The sequence below is a fragment of the Gopherus flavomarginatus genome, chromosome 6 (assembly GCF_025201925.1).
Source record: "Gopherus flavomarginatus isolate rGopFla2 chromosome 6, rGopFla2.mat.asm, whole genome shotgun sequence".
Classification (NCBI taxonomy): domain Eukaryota; kingdom Metazoa; phylum Chordata; order Testudines; family Testudinidae; genus Gopherus; species Gopherus flavomarginatus.
In genome coordinates, this window is record NC_066622.1 from 61,336,250 (window position 1) to 61,352,061 (window position 15,812).

Sequence of the window (15,812 nt, forward strand, 5' to 3'; positions counted from 1 at the left end):
TGCTTGGCAGCACACACTGTGGGAGGTCCACCCAGAAATGTGGAGCTGAAATAGTGCTCGGGCAGTGATCCCCACTGGTGACTTGGGCCATCCTTTGGGCTCTCTGGTGAAAACCCTCGGCCTCCTGTTCTCAGTCTCTACCCTGATTGGCTGAGCAGGGGGTTATTGACAGGGAGGAGACTCAGGTCCTTGTTGCTCTCTTTGAAGACCAAGGAAATAAGTCAGAACCAGTTATATGTTTGATGAATTCTGCTGCTTCAGTGCATTAATAGTCTCTGAATAGTTCATGATTCTCTCTAACATTGCAGTTCTCCTACAATACTTGCTGAATAATTACTGTGCAGTGTTGGTCTGCAGCTCATTTGAGAACACTTTACTAAAGTCAGTCAATGTTTGAAATTCAAGATCTGATGGTTAGTTTGAAAATCAGGGTTCTTGGGTCCTATTCCCAACTCTGCCACTGGCTGGCTGTGTGACCTAAGACAAGTCAATTCTCCTTTCTCAGCCTTAGCTTCTCCCTCTTTCAAGTACGGATAATAACGATCCGCTTCTACCTACCTCACGGTGGGTGGAGGATGGGGATCCATTGGAGAGTGTCACTAGGGGTAGTGCACAATATGAGGTGTCCTATTACCTTTGCTCAGAGCAAATTATGACATAATAGACTAGCTGAAATAGTCTCTTTTATTTGTATTTTTTTTATTTTGAAATTGTTAAGAGCAGCAACTACTTAGCTCAGAGTGAAGCATCTTATCTCATGTTTGTAATCTAAGTGTCTCCTCTTTGTGTGCAATGAGGCAATTTAACACACTCTGACAAATAGGAGATGCTTTTGTTTTGCAACAAAATATTTTTGCAAAGAACTTTCATCCCATTTATTTTGATTTCGAGAAAGAAAGTGGTTTAGTCTGAATGGAATTTTCTGATAGAAATGGTTTCAATTAAATTTCTCCACCATCTCAATTCCTGAGCTCTATCCCTGCCTCTGGGGAATGGAGGTTTCCTGGTTGTTAGAACAGGAGTCAGGATCGGTGGCTTCTCTTTCTGGCTCTGCCACCGCCTTACTGTGTAGGCCCTTGGGTAGGTCACTTCCCTTCTCTGGACCTCAGGCTCCTCCCCATCTGTCCAATGGGAACAGGGACAGTTCTCGAACTCTGGGCAGTCCTTAGCCTGGGTGATATAAGGGGCGTTCAAACCCTCTGTGAAGGAGAAAGGGGAGTTTCCCGGTGTTTAGCACCAAGGAATTCTGATATTTGCTAAAATGTCTAGTCTGTGGAAACAAGAAATGGTTGGGGCAAAACTTTTTAACCACTGCCTTTTTTAAAGCCCATTCATGGATGTGTGTCCCTATCTCTCAGGTACCTGGGGTTCTTTGCCAGGAGGAGAGAAGAGGTTCCTGCCTCTGTTTTTGTGGCCTTAAGAAACCAGGTGTTGTGCTCCAGTTCTCGTCTGAGATCCCTGAAGAAGAACATCTTCCCACCCTTCAACAAGACAGGACCTATCTTTAAAAGGGAACAAAGAGAACTCTGAGACTTACTAGCTCGCCTCACTTCCATAGCTGGAGAGATACTGGAGTACATTCCTAAACTATCAGTTTGTCAGCAGCACCAACAGGATAGTTTGGTTCTTTGGACTAGTGAGCATGGATTTGTCAAGAACAAATCATTCCAAACCAATCCTCTTTCCTTCTTCGGCAGGGTTCCGGGCCTAGTGAAGGTGGGTAAACAGTAGATGGGATCTAGCTCGGTGTTACTAAGGCTTTTGACACAGTCCCGTAGGACAGTCTCACAAGCAAACCAGGGAAATGTGGTCTAGATGCAATCAATGTGATGTGGGTGCAGAGCTTGTTGAAAGCCCAGACTCCAAGAGCCCTTCTCCATATCTGGCTGTCCAACAGAGAGGATGTACCTGTTGGGTCTGGCAGGGATCAGTCCGGGGTCTGGTACTATACAATATTTTCATTACTGATTTGGAAAATGGAGTGGACAGCATGCTTCTAAAATTTGCAAATGACACCAAGCACTTTGGATCACAGGACTGGAATTCAAAATGCCCTTAACAAACTGGAGAATTGGTCTTCTTGAGCCAAACTCCATGGCTGGGCCCCTCTCTCTAGACTGGGATGAAGTGAAACCCCAGAGCCAAACACTCCTCCTCCTGGGCAGTGCGCTCCGTCCTTGAATGGTCAGATGCTGATTAGCACTGTCAGAGCAGCTTTGTCTGGGAGATTCCCAGCACTTTTCAATAGCGGGAAAGTATGAAATCCCATCAATGGAACTCAGGAGTCCTGACTCCCAGTCCCCTGGTCCAGTGTCTCCAGCGGAGCACACTCCCTCTCATAGGCAGGGGAGCGGCCATGAGGGCCTGCTTGTAATTGCCAGCTGTGGGAGGGAGTGTGCAGCAGTGGTTAGCAAAGGGGCCTGGAAAGAAGAACTGCTCGGTCCCATCTATACTTCTGACACTTGGTGTGAGCCTGAGTCAGTAGCTTCCCCTCCCCAGGTTTGTTTCTCATCAGTAGGGTTGGGGTTGCAGTTCTGACAGCCCAGGGGGGTTGGGAGGCTCCAGGAAGGTGTGTAAAGTGCTGGGATTTCAGGATCCCGGAGGCGCTGTCACCCCTGCGCTAGGGTGATGTTCTGCAGCCCCTGCTGCTGGTCAAGTTTCTCCTTTCCCTGGCAATAAGACAGACTCTTGTTTTCACAGCCAGCTGATCGCCCAGTGTCATCACCCTGCCTGCTGGCTGGGCAGGGTAACTCCTCAGGTCACCACCCTCCTCTCCAGCCTGTCTTGGGCTTGGAGAGTGAGGAGAAGGGCGAGGGATGACATTGAACATCCTCCATCCATCGCTTCATCACCAGAGCAAGTGAGTGGCATTAGGGCTCCATGGTGGCATCCCCTGTCTGTCTGGGGAGAGGCAGAAAGAGGGGGAGAGAATCTCTCCCAAAGGACATTAGTTTTGCAAACAGCCCCCAGAAGCCCCTCACTCTCAGACTGGGGAGGGGCTTCTCCAGAGCCGTCTCCAGCGTGTTTGGCAAGGTCCCAGCAATGGGGCTCCCAGCCCTTCCCTTGTGGGAGATTGTTCCCCAGGCTGAGAGTCTCTGAGCTGGGCCGGACCCGGGGAGCTGCTGAGCATGGAAATCAATGGGAAACGAAGGGGACCTGGCCTTGCTATGTCTAGGGACTTTGAAGTGGGGAATGGTTTCCCAGGAGAAGTCTGGACTCCTGAGTTCTGTTCCTTCTCTAGCCTGGGTGGGGAATGGGTGGGAGGAAGTGTGAGTGTGTCCTGGGCTGGCAGGAGGAGCTGCTTGTCCAAAGTGACCAGTGGTCTTTGTGACTGACCCCAGTGCTCGAAAAGGACAAGACTCCCCGGTTCTTGCAGCCCCAGGGATGACGAGGGGGAAGGTTGAGGGGGAGCAGATCATGCAATGAACTCCTGCCAGTGTGTGTAACTTGCACTCCCTGCTCCCCCGTGGGGGGAGGAGGAGCTGCTCTGGCTGGGGCAGGGATGGGGAGAGACCAAACAAGCTGGTTAGTGAGAGGCTGCCTTGACCCCAGACTCACATCTGCTCCCTGCTCGGTTCCAGGATGGCCAGGCTCCTGAGGATGTTCAGGAAGAAGGCTCTGCAGGCGGCCCCAGAGCCTGTGGGAAGCAGCTGCCATCTTCCCCAGGAGCCGAGAGGCCCAACCGTCCCCAATGGCGGGGAAGGAGCTCGCGGCCGGGCCAGGAGGTAGAAGTGCCCAGCCTTCTGGAAGAGGAAACCTGCTCCCGGTGCAGGCACCGAGGTGGGAGAGTCACCGTCAAGGCCAAAATGGAGCTGGGCCAGGATGCAGCTGGGCAAGCAGGACCCAGCCCTGGTGCAGAACCGGGCAGGGTGGTTCTGGGGCTTGTTGTGTGGGCAGCAGCAGCCCCAGGAGCCCAGCCCCGATTTCCAGCAGGAGGCATCGCCCTGCGCGGTCAGTGGGGACCTTCGAGCCTTCCCAGGGCAGGAGGTGGAGGATCCCTCTCCCAGCCCCAGCAGCTCGGCCCGCTTCCTGTGGGACAACAGCAGCACCTGGAACTTGGACAGCAGCGAGGCCGACAGACGCTTCTGCTTTATTCCAGGTGAGGAGCCCGGCTAGGCTCGGAGGGGTAAGGAAGGGGCTGTGAACACTCCGGGCCCAGGCCCTCGAGCAGTGCTATGGGGGTGGGTCCCCAGCTCAGGTGTCTGGCCTGAGCCACTGAACCCCACTGACACCGGATGCTGCCACTTTATTCCTTGATGCCCCATTGGTTGGGGGGGAGTGTGGGAGGCACCTCCCAAGGAGTCCAGGATTGTGGGTGGAGGGGTCTCTTTGCTATGGACTCCTGAAGGACTTGGGGGCTGATGATACTGAGGCTACTTGGAATCAAATACATTTGAGATACAAGTACATAGCCCATATTCATAACTTCAAATACAAAAATGGAACGCACAGCCAGCAAAATTATAACCAGCAAATCATAACCTTGTCATAGACACCTCACACGACAACCTTTGCACAATATTTGTGCACATATATAACAGTGGTGGCAACAATGATCCCTACTGTCCCAGTTCATATTAATAACGTCACAGAAGGCTATAGAGAAGTGGGAGAGAGATGTCTTCCAGCCGGCGTGTCTCATCCATTTCCCCCTTGCCGCTTGGGCCGAGGTGGGAAGGGAGCGAAACATCCCCGGCTGAAGATTTTGCGCTCGACCTTGAAGATTAAGCCCAACTCCCCGGCATGGCTAGGTCAGGGTTGTCCTGGGCTCTGGGGGCAGAGGGCTGAGCTGAGAGAAGGGGCAGATGAGGGGATTTTGTCTCTGATAGATAAGGGCTTTGTCAGGAGAAAGCTGTAGATCATATGCTGGGGGTGTCAGTGAGATTTGAGCTGGGGTAGCAGCAGCAGGGAAGCAGTGTGTGTGTGTGGGGGGGGATTCACTTGGTAAAAATGAAACTCCCAAGCCGCTCCCTTTGCTGGAGCAAAAGCCTCTCATTTATCTCCTCAACTCCCTTCCATGAAAATCTCCACCCCTCCCCCGGTGCTGAGAGACCCTCTTTACTCCCATGGAGATTTGTAATTGTTCTAACTCTTCCTTTGCCTTGTCCAAATAGTTTTCCCAGAAAAATGATCAAGGACATTTCAAATGAGAAAAACAAACGAAACCAGAGAAACTCCCACCACACACAGTTTGGGTCTGAATTTTTCTACTGAAATTTGGAGATAATAAAACTCCTTCCTCTGTTGGCCAGAAACCAAAGCTAGACCTCCCCTGCTGTAGCTGTGACTTCTGCTACCAAACCACCAATGTTCTGTCTCCTCTTGTGAGACATTTCTCTGCACAATACTGCTGCTAATCCAGTTATTGACTCCAGGAAACATTTTCCTTAGCCTGGTTCCGTGTGTCACTGGTTTCTATAGCAAAGGTCAGTCCCTAGCCCTGTGGTCCGGACAGCCTCATTCGCATCAGGCTTCAAGTTGAGAATAATTTCCTATTCCCGCTCTGTGGGAGGGGAGACTTTTAAATACGCTCTCTGTGCGACTGCACATGGCTAAGCAAAGAGAACAAACCCAAATCCCCCCTGTGCTTTGGGAGCCAGTTTGCAGTGGGAATTCTGTAGTTCAGATGACTTCACACCTGGTCATTGTGATTCTTTACCTGTTTCTCTGGCATTGGGGCACTTTTACACTTCAGCTGTGATGGCTGAGTGGTTAAGGTGTTGGAGTTAAAATCCAATAGGGTTTTTCTGCGCAGGTTCAAATCCTGCTCACAGCGAGGTCTGTGTTTTAGCCAGTATCTTATCCGAGCAATTCCCTGTATACAACCCCCTGAGACACTCTCAAGTCTCTCCCCACCCAAGTAAATCCTCTTCTGCTCCTTTCATAGAGATGCCTGGGACACCACCTCCCCCTGTGTCCCTGAGGTGTCAGGCAAACTCTCAGTGCCTGTAGCCTCTGCCACTCACCTAGTGCCTCATAGATCAGCCATAACCCTGGTTCTGCTCCTCTCTCTAGTTTGTGAAAGGAGCCAAGTCAGTGACTCCATGGGATTTGCCCCGGACCCCTCTAGGGCCGGCCCTGAAGGGAAGCACTGACTATCACAGTGACAATACAACTGACCAGCATTGCGGGGGAGGCTGAGGGAGATCCGCACTCATCAGGTCTCTTCTCTCCCCCAAGGTGAGCCAGACACTGCTCTCTCCTGACTCTCACTCTAGCAGCTGGACACTAAGGAGCCATTTCCCCACAGCAAGAGCATTGAGTGCCCCTGTGGTGCTGGGCGGGGTCTGGCGCTGCTGCTGGCTCTGGGGCTGGCAGGGGGGTTGATGTCTTCACAGACTCTCCGCTGCCAGGCCGGAGAGGACACTTGAGACCTTACCAGACTGTCTCATTGAAGACGGGGGGTTGAAAGACCTATACAGACGCTCTCCAGAGCACGGAGCAACATCCGCCCATGCAGCCAGGCAATGAGCATTTCTCACAGCCTGGGGCCAAGGGAGAGGTGGCAGCTACTGTTCCAGCTCTTGGGGGACAGGCCCTGTCAGCTAACAGACACTTCTTACTCACCACAGCTAAGGGCGCCGGGTTCCTCCAGTGGGGGTGTGAAGCAGCCATTCTTTTCCTGTCCTTTTTGTGTGCGACTGCTGACAAAAACATCCCAGATAGAGAAGCAACAGGCCAAAATACTGTTAGGCAACTGCCAAAGTAGCTCAGTTGGGAGAGCGTTAGACTGAAGATCTAAAGGTCCCTGATTCAAGCCTGGGCTTTGGCAGTCCCTGTCATTATGCTTTGTGCAGAGATGGCTTGCCCTCTGGGAGCACAGCAGTGCCTCCACCCAAGGTGAGTTCCTGACCTTGGGATCTGCAGTAGGAAAACACAGAAGGGGCTTACTTGCCCCTAGTTGGCCCATCTGACCATTAATGATGAGAGCTGTCTTTCCCAACATGGTGGGAAGAAAGTGAGGCAGGGCAGCCTCAGGAATGGTGCCAGAGGGCTGCTAAGCAGGGGTTGGGGATGAAAACTCTTCTGTGCAGCTGAGCAAGAGCAGTACCAAGGAAGGGGCATCTGTAAAAGTGACCCCACACACCTCTCCTTCTCTGGGCAGCTGGTGCTGACAGCTCCAAGGGAAGGCTTAAAAGCCACAGAGCAACTGAGGGCAGGACCATATCTAGGTGTGGCCTTCAGACAGGCACAAAAACACCCAGCCAGGCTGCTCTCTGCCATGCCAAACACCCACTGAAGATCACCAGCATGCAGAGCGGCTGCTGATGCTCTGTAGCCAACATCAGAAGATAGTAGGAAAGCAGGGCCCAGGGCCAGCCCCCATGGTGGGGCCTCTGACTGGTCCCACTCAAGGTATTCACTTTTGCTGTGGGCCAGGAGATTTTACCCCAAGAGGCTTTTCCCAAGCTGGCAAGAAGCAGAGAAACACCCAGGCTCCCAAGACGCTATGTAGCAAGTACCCTCCAGCACAGGGACAGGTGCACACGCTAGCCCAGGCTGCCGCCCACTTTCTTTGGTAAGTCAGGAAGGGCAAAGGCTAGACTGGAAGCACCTGGGGCTCCTGCCGCAGCCTTTGTGACACCCAACCCCCAACTCCTTCCCAGGCTCTAGCTGAAGCCAGAGCATTGACCTGAGCAGCCAAGAAGAGGTTCCAGCCCTGAAGGGAGCAGGATGTTCAGTACAATAGTAGAACTGCAGAAACACAACCACCTAGAGACTCAAACCCTCAATCTTCTGATCCATACTCAGACACCTTATCCGTTAGGCCACATGGTAACATAAGAAAAGACCCTCCAAGCACTTCTTTGGAAAAGGCAGACACTGTGTTTCTCAGGTCATCTACTGAGGCGGGCTGAGACTCTCTGGGCACAAGAAGTCGAGTTCCCAGCAATACGTGAGACTTAATTCTATGGAGCCAGGTGCAGGGCTTTGGAAGGGAGGCTCAGGCATGGGGGATTGGGGTGCAGCGGATGGACCGGCTGTCTAGGTGTGGAGATTTAGTCACACTGAGGCACAGAAGGGAGGAGGAGGAGTAATCCTGCTGACAGTCAGCGGCTGTGCAGAAAAAGAGGAGGGGTTCTGGGGACATTTTTTGCCTCTCTTTTGCCTATCTGCTCGCTCTTGGGGTGAACAAGGAAAATGATCTCAACTAGCTCAGTTGGTAGCACATCAAGCTCTTAATCTGAGGATCCAGGGTTCAAGCCCCTGTCTGGGCACCCAGTTTTAAATTGCCTTGTGTGCCAGGAGCCAAATGATTCCTGGTGCTTCTCCACCAGCCACATGCAGATTCCCAGAATCCATGGCCTTTTCCTGGAAAGGTTCCTTTCCTCAGGAATCAGGAGAGAGGCAACATCCACATTATCAGAGGACCTCCTGCAGGCATGCTGCTGAAGGCAGCCTGACTGCCACCCTCACAGTGACCGGCAGACCGTTCCCTGCAACTTGCCATCCCAGGCATGCACTTGCTGCGCTGGTGACTGGAGCTGTCCCTGTCCCTGACCCAGGGCAGAGGACATTGGAAGCTGAACATCCAGAGCTTGCAAGATAAAGGAGCAGGGGGGTGAGGCCTGGCGGTGTTGGCAGAACAGGAAAGCATCAGAGGGTTCTATGGCAACCAGAGGGATTGACGGAAGTCGATGAGGGAGGAGTTGGCAGCTTTGTTCCAGCGGTCAGGCAAACACCACAATATCAAAGAAACCAATGGTGCCAAGTCCTGCAGTGTTGCCTGTGGGATTTCCACAAGAGCATCCAGGCTGGGGAGCCAGTGATCCTGTGACTGTACAACCGGATCAAGTGACAGCTGCCCGAGTTCCATGAGATGAGGGTGCAGCTGGCCGATATGACCGGGAGCACCCAGTGAAGGGAGGGGAGTCCTCCCCTGACATTTTTGCAGCCTGCAGGGAATGGAGACCAAGCTGGGGGATGTGGGGACTCAGGGCAGGACCCGTGGATCCCATAGTGCAGGACAACAGTCGCTGGAGGAGGAGAGAGAGTCCTGCGAGAGGAAGCCGCTGGTGGGAAGCAATAAGTGCAGAGTGCAAACCAGTCAGCCGAGAGACACAGGGGTCTAGAAAACAAAGTTGGAGCAGGTTCCATGGTGTAATGGGCAGCACTCAGGACTTTGAATCATGGAATCTGAGTTCAAATCTCAGTGGGACCTCCTGCAGATATTGTAGTTTGCTGCAAAGTCTTGGAGCTCAATGTGTATAGTTACTTTCTACCTGGGTAAACTTCAGCAAGGTTTTTTTCTCCTCCTCATGGGTCACTGATGCCCACTGGAGATAGGTCTCTGGTCCAGCTGGCCGCTATAGGGTGGGGTCCTAGAACTTAACAGTCTGGCTAGAGATTCCTGCGGGTTGACCTGATGGTTTGGTTTCTTGCTGCTTCATCTGATGTCCACAACTTTGGTCCCTGTAGCTGCAGCTCTTCCTCTTGCCCACATGGCATTTAAAGGAAGGAGTGCCAGGGCCAGGATTCCCAGGCTGGAGCCCAGCACACCTCTCCTCCTCTGGGCACCTAGAGCAGAGGCGGCTGGAGCTGACAGCTCCAAGGGAAGGCTTAAAAACCACACAACAACCGAGGACAGGGCAAGAGGAGGGCAGGACCATGCCTATGTGTGGCCTTCAGACAGGCACAAAAACACTCAGCCAGCCTGCTCCCTGCCATGCCAAACACCCACTGAAGGCCACCCACAGACCAGCATGCGAGGCAGCTGCTGATGCTCTGTGGCTGTTATCGAAGAGGGTAGGAAAGCAGGGCCAGCCCCCCTGGTGGGGTCTCTTACCATTCCCACTCAAGGTGCTCACTTTTGCCATGGGGCAAGAAATTTTACCCCAAGAGGCTTTGATCCAGCTGGCGAGAAGCAGAGAAACACCCAGGCTCCATGTAGCAAACCACCTCAAACACAGAGACTGGCGCACATTTGGAAGAGGGAAACTGCTCTACACACTAGCCTGGGCAGCTGCCCATTTTCTTTGGCAAGTCAGGAAGGGCAAAGGCTACACTGGAAGCACCTGGGGCTCCTGCCCCAGCCTTTGTGATGCCCATTCCCCCCAACTCCTTCCCAGGGCTCTAGCTGAAGCCAGAGCATTGGCCTGAGCAGCCAAGAAGAGGTTTCAGCCCTGAAGGGAGCAGGACTTTTAGCCCAAAGGTAAAGCTGCACAAGCACAACCACGAAGGGACTCAAACTCTCAATCCCCTGATCCGAAACCAGATGCCTTATCCATTAGGCCACGGGGTCACATAAAAAAAGGCACTCCAGGCACTTCTTTGGAAAAGGCAAACACTGATGCATCCAACGAAGTGGGGATTCACCCACGAAAGCTCATGCTCCAATATGTCTGTTAGTCTATAAAGTGCCACATGACTCTTTGCTGCTTTTGCAGACGCTGTGTTTCTCAGGTCAGCTACTGAGGGGGGCCGAGACTCTCTGAGCACAAGAAGTCAAGTTCCCAGTGAGATGTGAGACTTAATTCTCTGGAGCCGGGTGCAGGGCTTTGGCAAGGAGGCTCAGGCATGGGGGACTGTGGTGCAGCAGATGCACCAGCTGTCTAGCTGCGGAGATTTAATCTTACTGAGGAGGAGGAGGAGGAATCCTGCTGATAGGCAGTGTCCAGGACCGGTGCAACCACTAGGCGAACTAGTCAGCTGCCTAGGGTGCCAAGTGGTTGGGGGAACCAAAAGCCACACTCAGATGAGGCAGTGGAGAGGAGGTAAGCTGGGGAGGGGGCTTGGAGGCGTGCGGGGAGAGGGCTTCCCGCAGCAAGTAACAAGGGCGGTGGAGTGCAGAGGAACCGCTTCCTGTCCCAGCTCACTTCTGCTCTGTTTTCTCCCCTGAGCACGCTGCCCCCACTCTAATTCTCCTCCCCTCCTATGCTTGTCGCACTAAACAGCTGATTGGCACTGCAAGCCTGGGAGGCAGGAGAAGTGGAGCAGTGCCGGCGTGCTCAGGGGAGAAGGCAGAGCAGTGGGGAGCTGGGGCTGGGAGATGCTGCAGGAGGGGCTTCCTGGCTCTTCCCCATGGCCCCTGCCCCTGCTCCGCCCCAGTCCCGCCCTCCTGCCCCTGCACTCACTGCATGGTAAGTAGGGTGACCCAGCCCCAGCCTGGTCCACTCCCCTGGTTCCCAGCCATGCCGCCAGCAAGTGCTGTGGGGTGGTTCTCCCCTCCCCCTCAACTTGGGAGCCATGGGAGTTCTATGGCCCTGGGTCTCTCATCCCTCCATTCCTCCCCTGCCCCCAATATCCCTCCTGGGCTCTGTGGGGCTGGGTCTCTCTCTCTGCCCCTGTGCTCCCCCCTGCACAGCATGTCCTGGGAGAGACTCAGTTTCCCTGGACCAACATTTCACCACTCCACACATGTCTCTTCTGTTCCCCACCTCCCTCCACCCCACCTCATTTTCCCTGCACTCCAGGCTGGGTCTCTGCCAACCTCCTCTCCTCTCCTCCTGACCCCAATATCTCCTGCCTCTATGGGTCTATGGGGCTGGGTCTCTCCCTCCCTTCATCCCCTCCCCCAATATCTCCCTGCCCCTATGGGTCTATAAGGCTGGGTCTCTCCGTCCCCCATTCTCCCCTCATCCCCTCCCCCAATATCTCCCTGCCCCAGGCTGTGACGTGCTATGATGTGTGCTGGGGCTGTGACGTGCTGGGGCCAGGGCTGGGTTTTTGCCACCCCAAGCAGCGGGGAAAAAAGAACAACCCACGATCGCAATCGGCGGCTGCTCCATTGCGCCGCCTTTTTCTTTGGTGGCAATTTGGTGGCAGCTCCTTCCCTCCGAGAGGGACCGAGTGACCTGCTGCCGAATTGCTGCCAAAGAGCCCGACGTGCCGACCCTTCCCATTGCCTGCCCCAAGCACCTGCTTGCTGAGCTGGTGCCTGGAGCCGGCCTGGCTGGGGCTGTGAGGTGCGCTGGGGCTGTGACGTGCTGTGACCTGCTCACTCCCCAAGGGCAACTCACTCCCTTGAAACCAGCAGGACAGAAAGTGTCACGTGTCCGTGGGCGGGGTTATGCAGATGAGCAGTGTCTGGCGGCAGTACGGGGAGCAGCGAGATGAACCGAAGGAGCCGGGCAGAGAGAATTCTCTGTGTGTGGACAGAATCCGGTGTGGGGAGTTCGTGTGGGGAGTGCCTGCACCGGAGTCACTTCAGGGCAGTGATTGCCACTGAGCTATGTAGTGACAAAAGGTGTGTGAATGGGGTGTGGTGCCTGGCTGGGAGCAGCTTGTGGTGATAAGAAAAGGGGTGGGAGCAAGAGGTCCTGTCCTAGCAGGGGGTGTATACCCTGAGAGGGTGTTTTGTGGGTGCAAGTAGGTTTGGGGGCTTTTTGCAATGACAAGGGGTGTCTGCAGCTAGAACCCTCCTAACCCCACTAGTTTTCTCTATGTTGGGGGGGGGCAGGTTCTGTGATGTCACATTCCCTGGGGGAGGAGTTTGAATCATAACTCCAGAGTGGGAGAACAACTCCCCCGACTCCTGCTCAGTCTCCACTAGGGGGTTGGGCTGGGCTCTCGAGGGAGGGAAGCACAGGGAAAAAACAGTCTCCCCTATGGAACCCAGGAGTCCTGGATCCCAGTCCCCCTGCTCTAGACCCCTTCCACTTCCAGAGCCAAGGATAGAACCCAGGGGTCCTGGTGTCCAGCCCCTCCCTGCTCTGACCACTAAACCCCACTTCCCTCCCAGGGTGGTGCAGCGGTCACTGGGTCTGTGTCCCAGCTCTGCTAAGGGTCTTGACTGATTTTCCCAAAGTGCTTCCTTCTGAATCTAGCCGACGAAGTGGGAATTCACGCACGAAAGTTCATGCTCCAATATGTCTGTTGGTCTACAAGGTGCCACAGGACTCTTTGCTGCTTTTACAGATCCAGCACATCTGCCCTCTCTCCCCGGTCACTGCCCACCCTCGTGTGGGGGCACCAGCACTGTGCCGAGTAGTGATGGATAATTGTCCAAGCTGGCCCAGGGGAGACGTGTGTGTCCCTGCTGCCTTCTGCTGAGCCCTGCTCTGTGTGTGTGTGCAACTGTGACACTGTATCAGTGTGTTGCTAGGCTAACCAGTAGGAAATGGCTTTGCAGGATTTTGTATTCTGCAGCAAGTGACACACACACACACACACAAAGGGACTCACACAATCCCAAGAATACTCACATACAACACACCCAGAGGGACATGTTAGTCCAACCCCCAGAGAGAGAAACATTCACACCCCAGCCACACTCACAATAACCCCCCACACACACCATAACATTCACAGTTGTGCTCAGAGACACAGCTGCACGCAGTTCACTCCCACTGCTCCAAATACAAGGACCTCCTGCCCCACACAGCATGTGCCAAGGCCTGTTGAACTCACTGCCACGAGACAGCTACCAATGAGAATGACCCCCTCGTGCTGGATCATCTGCTTGGCTCCCCACTCCCTCTTGGGGCATGCTGTGCAGCGTGGCTGGGGATTGTGCAATAGCAGGCTGGGGCCGGGTCAGTCCACTTCCTGCAGGAAGTAGCCAACCCCCTGTCACCCACAGAGTCCTGGGACCAGCCCCCCTCTGCTTCCCCACACACAGACCTGGGGCCTCAGCCTGCTCTGCTCCCCTGGCTCCCAAGTTTGGGGAGAGAGGGGAACTGCCCCACAGCACTCGCCGGCAGCAATGGCTGGGAGCCAGAGGAGTGGACCATGCAGTGAGTGCAGGGGCAGAGGGGCAGGGGGGCAGGGCTGGGGCGGAGCAGGGGCGGGGGCCATGGCAAAGAGCCAGGCAGCCCCCCCTGCAGCAGCTCCCCAACCCAGCTCACCTCCCCTCTGCCTTCTCCTCTGAGCACGCTGGTGCCGCTCCACTTCTCCCGCCTCCCAGACTTGCGATGCTAATCAGCTGTTTAGTGCGGCAAGCCTGGGAGGGGAGGAGAATTAGAGCGGGGGCAGCGTGCTCAGGGGAGAAGACAGAGCAGAGGTGAGCTGGGACAGGGAGCAGTTCCCCTGCATGCCCCCACCCCCATTACTTGCTGCTGGCAGCCCTCTCCCCACACCCCTTCTGCTAACCTCCACTCCTACCCTGCCTCTTCCCCAAGACCCCTCCTCCCGCTCACTGCTCTCGGCCCCCTCCCCACCCTCACTCACTCTTACGGTCATTACAAAGTGGCAAGGCAGAGCCCTCCCATTTTGAAAAGTCCTGGGGTGTTGTTCGCCCCTGTTCAGGCACCCCTGGGTCCCAGCACTTCACACAGCTCTCCCTGATTTCAGCTGTTAGTGAGGGAGCCTCACTGCTAGCGCAGACTGGGCAGTTTGTTGGATGAGAGACACTGTCCCAAAGCAGGACGAATGCTCAGACCTGGTGATCAGTGATTTCAGATCTGTTGGTCTGCAGCAAGACTCTACAGTGAGTCTCAGTCAGCTCTGTTATTACACAGGGACGAACAAAAGGGTCAAATGGTGCCTGGAAGCCTTAAGAAGAATCCACCCCACCAAGTACAACACTTGTTGATACCAGCTCCTAACCCCACTGAGAATGTTTTGGGGTCACTCCTTGCCTTTATCAATCTAGGGGACTGAGAGACTAGGAATTAACAGGTGCTCCAGTGGCACAATTGATTAGCACACAGTACTTATAGGGCAGTGCTGAGGTTGTGAGTGCAAACCTCCTCTGGATCACTGGTTTTCATTAGCCAAATGGCTTCACCCCCTCATTTGGCCCTGTGGAATGTAGAATTCTAGCCCTGGGGACATTGAAGCAACGTAAGAATCAAAAATACTCCTTCACTTATTACCTCTTCTCCAGAGTGCAGGTCAGAATCTACAATCCTTTCTCCCCCACCAGCCCCTGTGCCAGGATCCCTCAAGCAGAGCCTGGAGTCCTGCCCATCCTTGACCCCTGAGCCTGGAGGGAGAGGAGCAAGGAGCCATTGTTAGAGGGCTTTCCCTTCCCCTGCCCGCTTCCCTGGCTCTTGTCACACAGACAGCAAGCAGCAAAAGACCAGATATCCGAAGCGCAGACAGAAGGATGTTTACTGGGGTTAGTTTCCAAGCAAGCAGATTCCAAAGCCCTTCACACCAGTCAGTCTGATCTCTATACACGGTCAGAGTCCGTTGCCCAGTGTTCCCTACCCAGCTCTGACACCACAGAGCGTTTACCCCACATCCCTACAGACAATTCTTTCCTGGGTGTCCGGCTGGTGAGTCTTGCCCACATGCTCAGGGTTTGCTGATCACCATATTTGGGGTCAGGAAGGAATTTTCCTCCAGGGCAGATTGGCAGAGATCCTAGGGGGGTTTCACATTTCCCTGCAGCGTAGGTCACGGGTCACTTGCTGGAGGATTCTCTGCACCTTGAAGTCTTTAAACAACGAGTTGATGACTTCAATAGCTCAGACATAGGTCAGGGGTTTGTTACAGGAGTGGGTGGGTGAGAGTCTGTGGCCTGCGTTGTGCAGGAGGTCGGACTAGACGATCATAATGGTCCCTTCTGACCTTAAAGTCTATGAGTCTATGAGCTCTGACACTGCAGAGTGTTTACCTCATGTCCCCCTTCCCAGCTCCGACAGTCCAGAGCCTTGCCTGTGTCCCTGTTCCCCGTTCCCTATTCCCATCCCACCGTTAGCAAGCATGATTCCAATTTCCCCCGCCCACTGCCTGTTTGACCCCAGTTTATACGGTAATATTCTCAGCGAGACCTTAACCAATCATTTTACTGAAATGTAATTAACCAATTCTAACCTATTGTAACAGAATTCTCTAACCAATTACATCCCACTCCCCTAATTAACTTACACCCAGTAAAATTAATTCTGCAGCAGACAGAAAGAATTAGAGGACCAGACAGACTG

General features: G+C 54.1%; 1 protein-coding gene, 1 long non-coding RNA gene and 2 other non-coding genes across 4 annotated transcripts in view; 3 read left to right on the plus strand and 1 right to left on the minus strand.

The window, feature by feature from the left end:
• Positions 1–15,812, minus strand: part of LOC127054176 (zinc finger protein 850-like) — a gene marked incomplete at both ends in the record, with an annotated part of 1,166,641 nt that overhangs the window by 964,173 nt on the left and 186,656 nt on the right. The gene's annotated exons all lie outside the window — the stretch shown is intronic.
• LOC127054332 (uncharacterized) lies at positions 1,647–3,701 on the plus strand. The gene is made up of 3 exons (XR_007775225.1): positions 1,647–1,716; positions 2,701–2,860; positions 3,582–3,701. It is a non-coding gene; the product is annotated as an uncharacterized LOC127054332 (long non-coding RNA).
• TRNAL-UAA (transfer RNA leucine (anticodon UAA)) lies at positions 5,695–5,776 on the plus strand. Its single transcript has one exon. It is a non-coding gene; the product is annotated as a tRNA-Leu (tRNA).
• TRNAF-GAA (transfer RNA phenylalanine (anticodon GAA)) lies at positions 6,700–6,772 on the plus strand. Its single transcript has one exon. It is a non-coding gene; the product is annotated as a tRNA-Phe (tRNA).